The sequence below is a fragment of the Mus musculus genome, chromosome 3, assembly GCF_000001635.26.
Source record: "Mus musculus strain C57BL/6J chromosome 3, GRCm38.p6 C57BL/6J".
In the NCBI taxonomy this organism is placed as follows: domain Eukaryota; kingdom Metazoa; phylum Chordata; class Mammalia; order Rodentia; family Muridae; genus Mus; species Mus musculus.
Window position 1 is genome coordinate 144,370,084 of NC_000069.6, and position 14,973 is coordinate 144,385,056.

General features: G+C 46.7%; 1 long non-coding RNA gene across 2 annotated transcripts; it reads right to left on the reverse strand.

Moving 5' to 3' along the window:
• Positions 1 to 7,392: 7,392 nt before the first annotated feature.
• Positions 7,393 to 12,072, reverse strand: Gm34434. 2 transcript variants are annotated; one of them, XR_001784068.1, is made up of 3 exons: positions 12,027 to 12,072; positions 9,312 to 9,400; positions 7,393 to 7,593 (listed from the first exon to the last, which is right to left on the reverse strand). It is a non-coding gene; the product is annotated as a predicted gene, 34434 (long non-coding RNA). The 2 variants fall into 2 exon arrangements; XR_376162.3 differs by lacking the exon at positions 12,027 to 12,072 and adding an exon at positions 10,881 to 11,065.
• Between the last annotated feature and the right edge of the window lie 2,901 nt (positions 12,073 to 14,973).

Sequence of the window (14,973 nt, forward strand, 5' to 3'; positions counted from 1 at the left end):
CCCTGGAATGGACCCCCCACCCAGGAGTCAGAAGAAATGAACACAAAGATCCAGGGAAAGGCAGTAGATTTCCTGAATCTGAGGGTGGCCTTTCCAGGATTTCTGGTTCCTATTACTAATCTGCTTCATATTGGATGGATTTGAGACTCTGTTTAAAGAAAACATACAGTAGCAATATAGCCATCCAAGGTGGCCATGTGTGATTTCCCCTTCATGAAATCCTGAAGTCAAAAGGAATTCGGAAATCATTGCGTTATCTTCCCCCACTCCAACCCCCCCCCCCCCGTGCTCCCACTACAGAAATGCTCATCCTAAAGTGACAATGGGACAGACCTGGCCCGTTAGCCCTGCATTTCCACCTCTTCTCTATGACTCAAAAAGTTGATGAGACCAGCATTTCAGACGCAGAGCCCAGAAGTCCATCTGCGTCCACCATGATTTCTCTTAGGTAGTCATTGTGTCTACAAAGAAAGGGTGTGCAATGTCTTCGGGGAGCCAGAGGCCATTCACATCCTCTTTCAGTCAGTCTTTCAACCCAGTTCAAGAACCTCCATCAGCTGACATCTCTGCTTTGACCTCTTTTGAGCAGGACAATCCCACGAACCTCTATGGGAACCACTGGGCTTTAATGGATTGTACTGCACTTAAAGAATCCATCTTATTAGAGATTAAAGGGGGCTTTGGGGAGAGGGAAGGCGAAGGAGCAGCGGCTGGATGGATGAGAGGGAGGCTTGGTTAGAAAGCTGGGGATCCCAAGAGGATGAACAGTTCCCAGTTGGTCCATTTATGTGGAAATCTGACCGTTTTCACCCAGATCCATATAACATCTGAACTAAATTTCACAGTGGTTTTAACAGATTAAAGCAAACACCTTTTAAAGCTTTTCCCACATTCAGTCCGCCCCAGGTGTTCCACTCACCAAGGCTACTTACAGAGGATGGTTCCAAATGTTTGCTTCAAGTACTCCTCCCCTTTCTGGCTGTCTCGCATGGTCATTGCTCTTAAAAAAAAAGTTTCTCTCACTTCTAAAGCACAGCCTCCACCTCTCAATTATGATGCACAGTTCAAAGTCATATCTCAAGAGCAGAGCATCTCTCAAGTCCCTTCATACAGTGTGCAGGTTGGCATCTTGGACTATGTTAAAGCAATATCCACGGGGCCCAATGGGACCTAAGGGGAAACCAAAAGCTAAGCCATGATCCAACTGCCATCAGAAAGATTCAGTGAGAACACATTTCTGTAACAAGCATGTTTCCCATCCTAGTAGACCCATTATAGACTATGATAACTCACAATTGTGCATCGTCTATGGTTGTTAATGCGGAAAACTGTTAGGAAGGCAAGAGTGGCTTCTATCTCACATCAGTTCATCCACACCAAATGTCGAATTGTCCTTAAAATTTAGTTTAAACCTGATCAGCAGTCATCCATTCTTCTTATCTGCAAGGCATGGTGACCTTAGGATTCAATGCTTTCTTTAATCTTTATATTTTGTGCATGTGTGCTCTGAAGACATGGCGGTCTTATGTGGGTTATCTGCCTTCGGAATTACCCACAAGCTTAACTAATACAGTGAACTGCTCCCCACCAATGAGGCCTTCCCATGCATCGGCAATGTGCAGGGCCTTCTGGGTTAGTGTATCAAAGTGCTGGTGTTCTGGAGCTCTGGGTATACAAGACATTGTCAATTTCCTCTACCAAGCCTTTAGGTATTACTATCATAAATAATTTGGGAGAAATGATTAATTTTCAACCATATATAAAATGCCAAGTAGGCATTATCAGCCATCTATCGGAACCTACGGACAGGGGGTAGTAGTAACCTCAAGCATGGCTATTCAGCCACCAGCACTGCTTGGTACCCGCCGCATCTGAAGGTTTACGTTGGTATGAATGCATCATCTGCCTGGATACAGCAAGCTTCCCGTGTGGCTTTGGTAAGCAGCATCTGTTGTAAGAGGATGCTCAACGTTCATACAACTACAAAAGAGGAGATTCAACTGCAAGCAGGAAAGTAGAGAACACAAGACAACCTCATTCCTGCCAATGGCTCTGTGCCATCCATAGCACAACACATGTGACCCTTCTCCATCCCCCCCCCCCGCCCCCAGGTTTGACATATGCTACAGCAACATCCGCCTGTGGGATTCGTCATCCAAACCTTTGCTCTCCTTGGAATGCCCTTCACCCAGCTCTTCTGTCTACCGCCTACAGGTAAGCTCAGCCACTGCCTTTCCCAACCACAGCCATCTTTTATGAGCTCTCTAGCACCACGTGCACTGGTGTGTTTAATAGTAGTCCGGGTAGATTTTTGTTAGGTTGGGTTTTTTTTTTCCACCCTCAAATTATGAATCTCCTAAAAGCAAGGGAAAGCATTCTATTTCTCTTAAACATTTTCTGATTTCCCATACTTCAGACAAAAACCCACCACATAGTAGCTCCTTAAGAAATGTGCAGCCCCTTACCTGGGCAGCAAGATAGAGCTGGTTGTGGAGGTTGCAGGTGAGCCAACCCCACGGGCATGAAAGCAGAGAGCTGGTGGGTGAACCAGCTCAGATACCTCTCAGGCCCAGATCCAGGGCTTTGAGTTGGCCCACCCCAACATCAAGGAACAGCTGGAGTGTACAAAGGAGCTATAGATCCAAAACTACAGGATCTCCATGACACAAACAACAGGATATCCAAGAGAAGTCCCAGTGAGGTTCCAGCATTGATAGAGTAGCAGAAGCCAGAGGCCTCCGACCAGGCCAACAAGTCATTGCAATGGATACACTGTGGGCAAAGCGGTACACTGTGGGACACACAGTGACACACTACAGCTTCTTCCACAAGGAGGTTTTTTTTTTTTCCTCTGCTGGAGCGGAGGTAGCAAGGGTGGAGGGTAGGTATGAGGGGATGGGTAGATGAGTGGGATTGGGCTGCATGATGTGAAACTCACAAGGAACCTGTCAAAAGCTGAAGAAGGAAGAGGAGGAGGAGGAGGAGGAAATGTGCGATGGGTAATAACACTCAAACAACATACAGAGTCTGTGGGGAGATGCTAAATGCCACCCAACAGCCTAACCTGCTAGAACAGAAGTGGAAATGCTAATTCGGTGCCAAATAGCCAGATAGCCTGGAAAACAAAAAGGATGTGAGCCACTGAGAGTAGCAATCTCGGTTTGCCTGACTCAAACCCTGCAGATTTAACCCCTAACTGCAACTGGGGAAGAGGTCTGTCTTCAGGCAAGAGCAGCAGGAGACTTTCAGACTTAGTGAGACCTATCACCCAACATATCTCAGGATCAGATATCTCAGAGTCTGGCTTGGCAATGCCAGCACCCTCACCTAGGTAGAGTGTTCAAATTCCTCTGGAACCCTGTCCATCTTAGGAGGAATTTATATCTCTACTGCTAACTTTTCTGCCTCCTAATTATAAAGGATCCAACTTGCTTTATATTTAATCAGTCAGGCCTTAAGGTTTTCATACTAATTGCTAAATTAATTGCCTCCTTTTCCAAAGCACTTATGCCCCTACCTCCTAGTAATAGGCACTCAGTACTATCGTTCTGACTGTTTCTCAGCACACCATTCCAGCTCCATTGTTGATCCGCTTCGGTTTCGAGAGCCTCCAGAGGTGGGGCCCGCATTACTCATGGCCAGCACGAACCCTGGCTCCAGAATCTGACTGCACATCACCTTGCTCGGACTACTCCTGTACCAGCTCCTTATGGTGGCTTCCCTGAGAAGCAGCAGAGTGTGAATCAGATATTTGTGTACAAGAGCGTTATTAGTGTGTTCTCTCAGGGACCGCTATTTGTAGAAAGGAAAACAAGAAGGAAACCGGGCGGGAGGGGCTGCCATAGAGGTTGAGCTCTAGTGGAATCAGAGTAAACACCCCAGCGAACCTCACCAAGACCTCTGGAGCTGGTTTGAATTTAGAAGTTGCCCCAGACTGGGGTCAGGGAACCAATATTTGTATCCCAGCAACACCAGTGTGTGAGACAGACTTTTCCAGCAATGGAGGTGTGGTACTGAGCAAAGAGGCCTCCTTCAGCAGAGGACAGCAGTGACGACAGATGATGCTGCCCGTCAGCAGCACCGACAACGGCTGGAGGAACAAGCCCTTCAGTCCCAAAGTGGGATTAGAAAGGTACAAAGCAGGATACTGCCGAAGCCAGCACTGGCTTTTGGTTGCTTGCTGAACAACCTTGGGTGAATCAGACATGTTCTCAGGGCCTGAGCTTCCTTATCTGTAAAATGGAAATGGAGAGGAAAAAAAAAAAAAAAAGGCCTACCTCATAGGGTTGTCATGGAGATTAAATGGAATAATAATGCAATGCACCTTAATACAGAGCATTGTACATAATAAGCACTGTAGCCTCTTTTAGCTATAAGAAGCTTAGGGCTTATATGGGAAGCTAAGACTAAATTATAGAGTACAATGAAAGAGTTGCTAAATTGTGGGCATTAGGAGCTTAGATGCAGTGAAAACCAAGGAAGCAAAGAACGGTTTCAATGAGGAAGTGATCAATCACACGGGGAGTTGGGAAAGGTGTAGTCCAAGAGGGGATGATCAATATCACGAGGAGTTTGGAAAGGTGGAGCAGCAATAACAGTCTTCAACGTGAGAGATAAGTCAGAGCAAAGGCCCCAGGAGCAAACACGGCGTTTCAGGACCGCGAGCCGTCAGCCTGATGCGCACAGGGCTTCTGATTCCGAACCGGAAGCTTGGAGATCGGTCCAGAAGCCGCTCACTGCCGACTTCAGCTGAGTTAAGCCCTGAGGAAGTTTGAGGGGCTTCCAGAGAAATGGAAGACTGATGGAAAAGGGGGAAGAGGAGGATGGTGAGGGGTGAGAGAAGAAGGAGAAGGAAAGGACAGAGTGGAGGGAGGTGAGCTAGGGGAGGTGAGCGAGCAGAGGGAGAAGGCTGAGAACCAACCGGAGAATAAACGCAGATCCGAAAGGCAGGCATTGAGTGCGGTTTGCGCCTATAATCCCAACACCAGGCAGGCAGGAGCAAAGGGATCTACTGACGATTCTAAACCAGCTTGCTCTAAATAGCAAAGTTCAGGCTAAACAGGATAACACAGTGAGACCTTTTCTCAAAACAATGAAATAAAACAACAAACAAAAGTTGGGCCAAGGACCACCTCCAGCAAACTGTCCTCTCACCTCCACATGTGAGCTATGACACACACACACACACACACACACACACACACGTTTTGAAATGTAAACTATTTTAAAGCCAGTCCAGAAGGCACAGAAACATAGAGAAAGCAGAACATTATAAGAAGAGGTGATATTTGAGGCTCTCCCTCAAAGAGTTAAGTGTTCAGGTGAGACTGGAAGGGGGAGGCGCTGTGATCAGGAGGTAAAGTGAATAAATAAATTAATTAATGAAAAAGGAAATAAAAAGGACTTAAGAGTGTTCAGCTGGATTACCTCTTGGGGGAGCAACACTCAAGTACTTACTAAGAAGCCAGTGTGCTTTCTTTATTATAAATAGTCCCAAATTAATGTCCCTTCCCAAAATGCCTACTTCTCCAACAGGTGTGATATTCTACCATCTGCCCAACAAAAGAATCTAAATGTCACTAACTTCACCGAAAAAAAAAAAGGGGGGAGAAGCAGTGTAATTGCCTGCTTGGGACCCTTGTTAATTACGGTGATACCTAGTATTTTGTACTTATGTAATGCATGGGGCGCAAACTGAGTTAGACATCTTACAGTCCCTGTCCCACAACAGCTCTAGTAGACAGAAGGCACGGCACACTCTTTTTCCAACAGGAACACTCACGTAACAAATATTTACTGGCTCTTACATGCTGGGCATTGTAATGATGCTAAGTTTGGCTACGTGAAGTTTGATTCACCCTTTTGGGAAGCTTACTCTCTCAGCTTGACTGAAAACCCCTTCCCCATCCCTCAGGAGCAGGAACCATGACCTTTCCTCCCCAAAGTCCTAGGGCATCTGCAAGAAAAGGAGCTATCTTGTAAACATATGTAGACTTTGAAAAAGAAGTCAACCCTGCAAATCAGCTCTCCGTCCATGCTACTGTTACTACAGATGTTACCTCTGAGCAGTCGCTGGCTAAGGGCCGAGCTTCCGGGGGAAACCCCTAATCTAACTTCATGTCTGCTCTCTTGAATGATAAAACAGTCACTCAACATCCCAACCCTGTGAGTTATGCAATTTCCACGGTGTTTTGCATTTACTGGAGACACGGTCAAGGTTCAGGCTGGGCCCCACACTAAGACCGTGCTTTCTTCTTAAAGACTTTTGGCTACCAGGAAGATTTTTCTATTAAGCAGGAATAATAATAGTAATAATAGTAGTAGAACTCAGGATCTAGAAATCACTCCAAGTCAACATCCTCCTGCTAGCTGGGGATGGGGATGGGAAAGTTCTGTTTGGCAAGTCCGAGGTCCTGACTGCTCTAATATCAAATAGCCGGATGAAAGGGAAATAAACTGGCTGTTTGTAGTTTCTCTGGCTCAGGCCTCAGGGTCTCATGTGTGTGGGTGAGGCCACAGGCCATCGAGTACACAGGTGCATGACCATTTAACCCTCTGAGACAGACCCAAACCATCAGGCTCCATGGCTAAGTCCCAGGGAGCTGGAAGGAAGGCTGTCACAGTCTATGCCCTAACCCTGCACCTTCTCCACCCCCTGCTCCCCAACCCAAACACACCCAGTGTAGACACCATTACAAAGCTAGGTTGCTAGCATATGAAGGTTTCCTTTGCTGTCAGAACTAAGGCAAGTCCCAGGACTTGGAGGACACAGACACACACCAACAACAAAACAAAAACAGGGGAACTCAGGCCTGAACCTGTTCCTTACAAAGGACAATTCTTTTTTACAAATGTCAAAAAAATCAGGCCCTAGATACCACTTGGCAAGCCAGAGCACGCGCTGAGCAAGTCGCTGGCCATTTCGGTTGCAGCAGTGATCATTTTTCTTTCCCTTTTGGTCCCTAGCGTGGTTCAATGAGTGACTATGTGCACACACCTGCTCTCGGAAAAGCTTCAGATGAGTGACGTTTAAACAGGGAATCGGATGGCAGTTGAAAAGAAAACTTGGCTTCTCTCTTTGAAACATATAACTCCTACTCCTTGACTGAATGTCACAAGGGAAAAAAAAAAATCTTAGAGGGCTTTTTTTTTCCCCTTTTCTCACAGGAGGGCGGCAAAGGCTGTCCGCCACTGCCACAGCCATACATGAAAGTTAATATTTCCAAGGCCCTGCATGGGACACCTTTCCCAGAATTCATGTTCTCCATGGGAAACCGAAATAGCACACGAGAGTTACCCTAAGTAGATTTAAATAATTAAATTCAAAAATTCTCAAACCACTTGCTGTTTCAAATTTATTTCTTTAATAACAACTCAGACTCAGCAACAGGCTGGATTAAGATTTCATTTATTTGAAATTTAAGGGATATCCAGCTCTGGGTGTTGTTTTTAAGTATTTAAGGGGAAATTTGTGCTTGGTGAAAATGAAGAGACGGCACCATTATAAATTCATTTCCTCTATTAGAAGCCCGGCCGGCCGTGCCTGCACGCTGCAGCTGTTCCAGGAGGCTGTCTCACAGGCTGGAGGGTGAGCTGCAAGCAGAAGACCCTTTGTTTCCCCTGGTAGGAAAGATTTGGCTAGCCCCACACCCTCCCCAAGCACTACTTCCTCAGTGGCGCCAGGCAGTTGGGCAGGATCATCTGGGGTGGTTTTCATGTGGCAGAGCAAGACATCCTCTGGGATTCCAGGGCAACTTGTAAGGATCCGTTTTTCACGCTGACCTCAAACCATGCCTTGTCCCAGACCCCAAAGGCAGAGGCCACTGTGGCCTGAGCAGAGTTCACTGACCTCTGGAACCAGCCTTCCAGAGCATGCGCAAAAGCAGAACCGGACTGAGAGAGCAGGTGTTCAGTCCATCGCAGGTAACCGCTCCGCGGTTCTTACTATCCACACTAACAGTTTTTACAAACAAGTGAGTTTCTTATACATTCATTACCACCCCGAGGCATTCATATTCTTTTTAAGTACAGAAACCTTAATTAGATTTTGACCACAGACCCGGGTTTGACTTTCGCTGACAGGGTTTCCATTAGTGTAATCTGTGGGGGAATTCAGTGTTTTAACATCTGTGTGCCTGAGGCCTATCTCACATTTACTGCAGAACTCTGAAAAGCCTCCCTTGTACGGATCCCCATTTCCTCGGCTCCCAATTTCACAGAAGTCATTTCAGCACCAAACAGTAATTAGCAAAGGGATGGGCCTCAGCTGACACGAATGCAATTTATTGTTTTCCACGAGGCCTCGAACCAAGCAAACAAAGAACACAGTGTAGCTGTCTGGCATTTTATTAACTTGTATTGTGTGGTGAGCTCACTGAAGGGAGATCTTCTGGAGAAACCCAGCACTTTGTGTGTGGCAACATGCAGACTTGGGGGGAATGTTAATTCCACTTCAATTAGGCAAGTTTTGTGGTACCTCAGCCTGCAATATAGGACAGCCACTTTTATAATGATCTCCCACATTAACTTTATCATCACCAGACTTTTGCATAAATGCAACCTTTCATCTTTAAAATGCCAACACTTTTTCAATTTTGGCAACCGTACAGCGCTGCTAATTATTTGCTCATTATGTGTGGTTAACTGATGAATCATTAATAAATGAATGAATGGCTAATATATTTTTATGGTAATTGGAGATATAACTGATTGCAGACTTCCTTAGCTTCTCAAAATGGCACTGAATGAGCAGTGCTGCCTAATTGTATACAGATGAGCTATGCCCTGACCCAGCATTTCCCACAATTGTGGTTTGTCCCTGGCAAATTCTCATCAGCCCAGGGTGACAGTTTGCACCAGATCAGCCCTGGCAGAGGGGAGTCCGTGGCGGTATGACCATGCCTCCTCCTTGGTATTTCTGTCACCTGGCCCACCGATGGACCTCATGGCCATTTGCTACCAACTCAAAGGCTGGACTGTGTTTGCTTGGGCATTGGCAAGGACGCAGCCACCAGTGGGTGCTGTGGGTACCCTAGTCAGCAACACATAAAAACTGACATTCACACCATCCAACTGCTACTTGTCTTACTTGGCACACAGCGCAGTCACAGCCAGTGGCCGCCAAGCCCAGCATCTCTCTGGTCCTAGAGATTCAGGACAGCCTTGGACAAAGAAGGTCCAAGGACTAAAACCAGCCAAAGCTCCTGGACTCAGTGTGACTCAACCATTCCACGACTGGTCTGCAGGCTCAGAGACGAACCACTGGATTACCAAAATTATATCCACCGCGCTGTAAATCAGTCAACACCTACCGTTTCAAACAAGGCCTCTGCATTTGTTGACAACTCTGGAGAAAATGAAAGATGATAGAATGCTAGCCAAATAAGGCTTGTTTAGCCTCCTGCAAACAGACGGAAGATCAAGTTAAAAATGCAGAGGAGATCACCAGTTCTTAATTATAATTATTTAACCAGGTGGGTAGTTTCTCCTAATGAACATTTCCATGAAAACAGAATAACTAATGACAGTCTTAAAGAAGCCTTTGTCTTTCCATGTACTAATGATCACATTTATAAATATGCAGCAAGGCCCCCGTGTACACTGCTAATGATAAGTAATTAAGGACAGGCGTGGGAAGCCAGGGAAAGGGGTCACGGTAATGCAGGAGAGGAAATTAAAAATGCAATAAAAATAAGTTGCCTAGAAAAGATTAAATAAACTTGTGGCTTCTCCTCCTTCCAGAAAAAAAGAACTATGATTTCCTCATTGGCCAGAACACAGAGTTGGGCCAGTCAAGGGCTTACTGTGTCCCTTCACATCCTTGGCCACCCCGTTAGATTCTGTTTTCAGATACCATGCCCCGCCCCCACCTCAACACCAGCCCTACAAAGACGGAGTCCTCAGTAAAGATGGCTGGATATATGGCTGAAATGCCCATGATGAATCATCTCTAAACCAAGTGACTGTCATCAGAGAACCTTTGACATCATCCCCAATGTGAGGAACCCTGCCACCCAAGCACTTGGAGCCACTTGAAAGACACCAAGCTTGTCTCTCAGGCGCCATTCAAACTCCCTTCAACATATCATCCCCAAATAGAACAGAAATCTGAGGCACTAAGGGGAAAAAGAAAAAAGAAAAATGGACTTCTCAAAAAAATTATAAAGTTGTGTTTGGGGACCGAATAGGAACCCCAGTGTTCCCTGTAAGCATTAAAGGCACACCAAATGAGTGAGTGGCCTTCTCGGCGAAAAAAAAAAAAAAAAAGGCTTATATTTGGATCTCCAAAGCTCTTAAATAAGGGCAATTTTGATTCTCCTTTAAAGTGTCTCGGTAAAGCTCCCGAGCCACTGAGAGTTTTTTCCTTACAAACATTTTAGACTCCTTGATCTCAAGTCTTCGGAGACCTCACATTCCCTAACTGTTCCGTGTGGTTAATCCCTTGGTGGGAGACTCTTCTGAGGCTGCGTCCTCTTCTGAGGCTGCGTCCTGTCCCGGGTTAACAAGAAGGCAACCTTCATCTGAAGTCAACAGCGGCTCACAAGCATCTTAACTTTGGAGGGGGGTGCGGGGGGGGGGTGTTCTCTTTAATCCCTTTTTATGTCTTTCTGTGTCTCTCTGTTTCTCCGTGCCTCACTCCTTCACCCTCTGTATCTCTTTCCCTCCCTCCCCATCTCCCTTCCCCTCTGTATGCTTTCTCTCTCTCTCTCTCTCTCTCTCTCTCTCTCTCTCTCTCTCTCTCTCTCCCCCCACCCCCCAAACAAGTTCTTAGAACTTTTCTAAGACAAGACACTCAAGGCTTGGCTGTTTCTGTCTTAAGTCTCCGTATGAATGCAAATGAATTGTTCGCTGATTCATAAAATCTTCAACAAGGCCCATACTTCTTTTGTTATCAGGACGTGGTCATCTGCACATAGCCGACTGCACTCTGGTAAAGGCCATTTGGTACCTGACTCTCCCGGCAACCAGGAAGGCCAACAAGGCCTGGCTCACAGGCACCGCCTCCCAGGGCAGAGCCTCGCTCCCCTCCCTCCCGACCGCACAGCCCGTCGAAGGGCCACTCTGCGAGCTTATCCTGACCCCCAGTGGCCAGCACTGACATCCATCCCGCCCGCGCCGGGTTCCCTTTGGGCCAGCACCGCCCTAAGGCTCCTTAGATCCCAGCTTTAATTGACAATTAGAGCAAACTTCAGTTCTCACAGGCATCAGCGAGTGAAATTTCGCAACTTGCAAGTTTCACAATTCAATTCCCTTGAAGCAAAACCGACAGTTTCCCTGAGGTTTCACGCCACACCTCACCATTTGTTGTTTAACTTCCCCCACAAGTTTCTCTCACCACCCCCCACCCCACCCCACCCCCACCCCCACACTTTTATTTTCGAGTCAGCCGTGGAAACAGTTTAATTATGTTTCTGAGGTCCAGCACCCCCCCTCCCCGCTTGTCCGGATGTTGAGTCAGCAATTCATAGCGCGGGGGGGGGGGGGGGTTAATAACCACCGTAGTAGATCTTCCAGGGACCACCCCATTCCTAGGGAGCCATTAATGGCTTCCGCCCACCCTCTTGCTTAAATCCAGGCCACCCATAGGATGCAGCCAGCAAACCCTCCTGACCCAGGTATGGAAGGGCTGGCCCGGTTCAGCAACCGAATACCGGATGACTTTGGCTTCCGGATACTGCCACACTCTAGTTTTAATATAAGTATGTCCCAAATACTGGCGGGGATGCATTTGAACCAAAAAGGTATTTGTGGTTTATCTGAAATTCACATTTTTTGGGCCCTCCGTTTTATTGGGTAACCCTACTAGCGGACAAAGGAGGGGCTGGCTTTTACCAGTTTTATAGCTCAGATTCATGGATAGATCAGAGGGCCTGGCTCCTTCGAGGATTAGTGAAAACTTTCGGTTTTTAAGCAGTAAAGAAACACAACGTTGATTACTGGACGCCCTGGAAGGGCTTAGTCTGTCTCCTCTGTCCATGCCTGTAATGGTGGCCACCCTCCCCATCCCCCCCAGCAGTGGCTCTTACCACCTCATCCTCTCCTGCACAGCCAACTAACTCTCCAGGCTTCTGCTGGCTCCCCACCTACCATAGAAGTTAAAGCAAAAGTTAAAACCAAGGTAAGTACTTTTAGGGGCAGTGGATTGATTGCAGCAGTATCTTCAAGAGGTTCAAGAGGCAGCCTGTGTGCACTGACATGTAAAAGGTGTTTGAAAAACAAGTTTTAAATTACAGTTATTTTCTTTAAAAAAAAAGAAAATTAAAAAAAAAGAGGTCTACGGCCCTGGGAACAGCGTACAGATCTGTAAGCCACCTCTGCAAGTTTGTCAAATGTTAAATGGAAAATATTTGGCAGGATTTAAAATTAGCCTTGCACACATTACTTACAGATGTTTCCAACCAAGACATGAGACTGAACCACACCAAGTCATAAACCCCACAATGGTGTATTTTTTTATATCCCAAGTTAATTTTTATTATATAAGTAGCCATTTGAAGAAGGTATTGCAGACTGCTTAAATTAAATACGGGAGTCTGGAATCAGCAGTGTCCCCTTACGGTATACAGCCCAGCAAATCACAGCACAGGGCTTTCCACATCTCCTTAACTGCAATAAGGACAGTGAGTTTTGTAACCGTGTGAGTGGCAAGCTGTGGCTTAAGGCAGTGGTGGCGCACGCCTTTAATCCCAGCACTTGGGAGGCAGAGGCAGGCAGATTTCTGAGTTTGAGGCCAGCCTGGTCTACAAAGTGAGTTTCAGGACAGCCAGGGCTACACAGAGAAAACCTGTCTCGAAAAATGAAAAGAAAAAAAGAAGAACTCACGGGGTGACCCCTGTGCTGAAATTAAGAGGTGATCTCAAATGGGCAGGGTCATCTGGACAAGACTGTTGGTAACACTTCTTCTCTATTGTTTCAGTTGGCACTGAAGCATATGTTTTTCCGGGGGGGGGGGGGGCAGGGAAGGGGCAACTGAAAAATGTCTTTGATAATTTCACTGACAGCAAATAACCCACACACTGTTATTTAATGAGTTCAGGCAGGATTATCTGACAATAGGAAATAGAGTAAAGTGTTTTGATTAGAGCAGGATTTTTTTTTTCCTAAAGGGTGAAAGAAACCCTCAGGACAATGCAGAAGCCACCTACCTACCCTGTGGCTGTGCAGGTGAAAGGACAGGAGGTACTACAGAGCCCAGGGCTGGCCAAGACGCTGCCTTTGGGCTGCAAACGGTGATAGGAACATCCCACACTCAGATGTCTTTTGCCAGCAAGAAAAAGAAATACTTCTACAACTGCTCATCATGTGGCCTTCGGTTGAGATGAATTACCAATTTACAACCTCTTGTGTTTGGAAGAAGCAAACTGTGCTCTTTTGAGGCAAGAATCGGGAACCTAAAATCATTCAGACTTTTCTTGTTTATAAGGACAGACGGAGGCCAAAAATCCATTTCCCCCTCTGCCCTGAGCCCTCAATAGGGAGTTAGTTTGTCACCATCTGCACTAATAGACATGGACTGGTGTGTGTGGTAGCGTGCGCACGCACGTGTGCACACACACACACACACACACACACAGGGGGAGGGGGGAGTGAGAGGGTCGTAAATGGTTGCAAATTGCTCTCCTGCTGAGATAACAGCCTTGCACAGTGAGCCTCAGTAGTCACACTTTGAAAATGGGCATTTGGCTTCTCCTCCCAGGGCTTGGAGGGCAAGGGTATGCTTCCAAACTGCCACAGAGAAAGAGACCAGCTTTGCTTTCTTACTCACCTTGCCTCAAAGCCCCAAGCCTGAGAACTGGAAGAAGCAGATCAGCCCAGGGAGTTAGGTGACAACAGGACCAACTGTGAAGCCCTGAGCTGGGGATCTTAAGCCCCAAGGTGCAGCAGAAGTCAGGGGCACCAAGGACGGAAGTACCAGACAGTGGAGAAGTTGTTGGACAACTGCGCATAAGACTTGGGAACAAGTGGTCACAGGAAAGAGTTGTCATGGGAAGACAAGGACACACATACAGGGACACACACACAGACTAGGAAGTTATCGGGTCCAGTGGAGAGGGTAACATAGAAAAAATGAATCTAGCATAGCGATTGCCAAGGATTCAGAGGTAACTGAGTCTGTCTGGACTCAGAGGTCTCTTCCCAGAGGAAAAAACAACTATATTCTCAGAATGATGTCACATGGGATTGTGGGATCTTCAAAGAGACCATTCAAGGAAACAGGAAGAAGAGCAGCCACAGTAAGTGGGGTGTCCAGGACATCAAAAGTACAGTTAGGACATTTTGAGGCTCATAGGCATTTTCATCAGAAAACAGCCTGTCCCAAAACAGGGTCCCCTCAAGGGAAAAGAACAAAGACTCTGGAAAGCCAGAGAGAATGAGACGCAGAGACTGGGACAGGAAGGGTGGCCTGATGGATCCCGACAAATAGGAGCTCAGGCTTGGGAAACTGAGGCCAGCAAGGGGCGTGAAAAGGAATTATGCTTACATAGCACCCATGGGAGAAAAAGACCTTCAGCAATGCCAAAGGCAGAAGGTGGGTATCTGGATGTTTAAATAGAGGTGGAGGTCTAGGTGATTAAATAGGTGACCACTCTCGTAGGGTAGGAGAGGGAATCTCTCATTCACACCCTGGGAAACTGCCCACGAACAGTTTAGCTCTTTAAAACAGGAAGCGGCGTGAGAATCCTTATCACCCAGCTTTACCCGTCAGTTGTGCATAGACCCACCAAGCCATAGACTCTGGGTACTCATGTGGGATCTAGATACGGACAATGGCTAGATATTGCTGGATAACGGTCACCGACTAAACTGCACACCGCTTCAGAGTGTTGTTCAAAAGCCTTTGCCATACGCCCTTCATCACCAGGTTGTGAAGGAGACACACACAGCTAAGTAAAGATGCCCATGTCTTAGCCCCAAGCCTTCAGACTGCAAGCCAAGTATTTTTATTACAAAAAAACACACCTTTTATAAGTT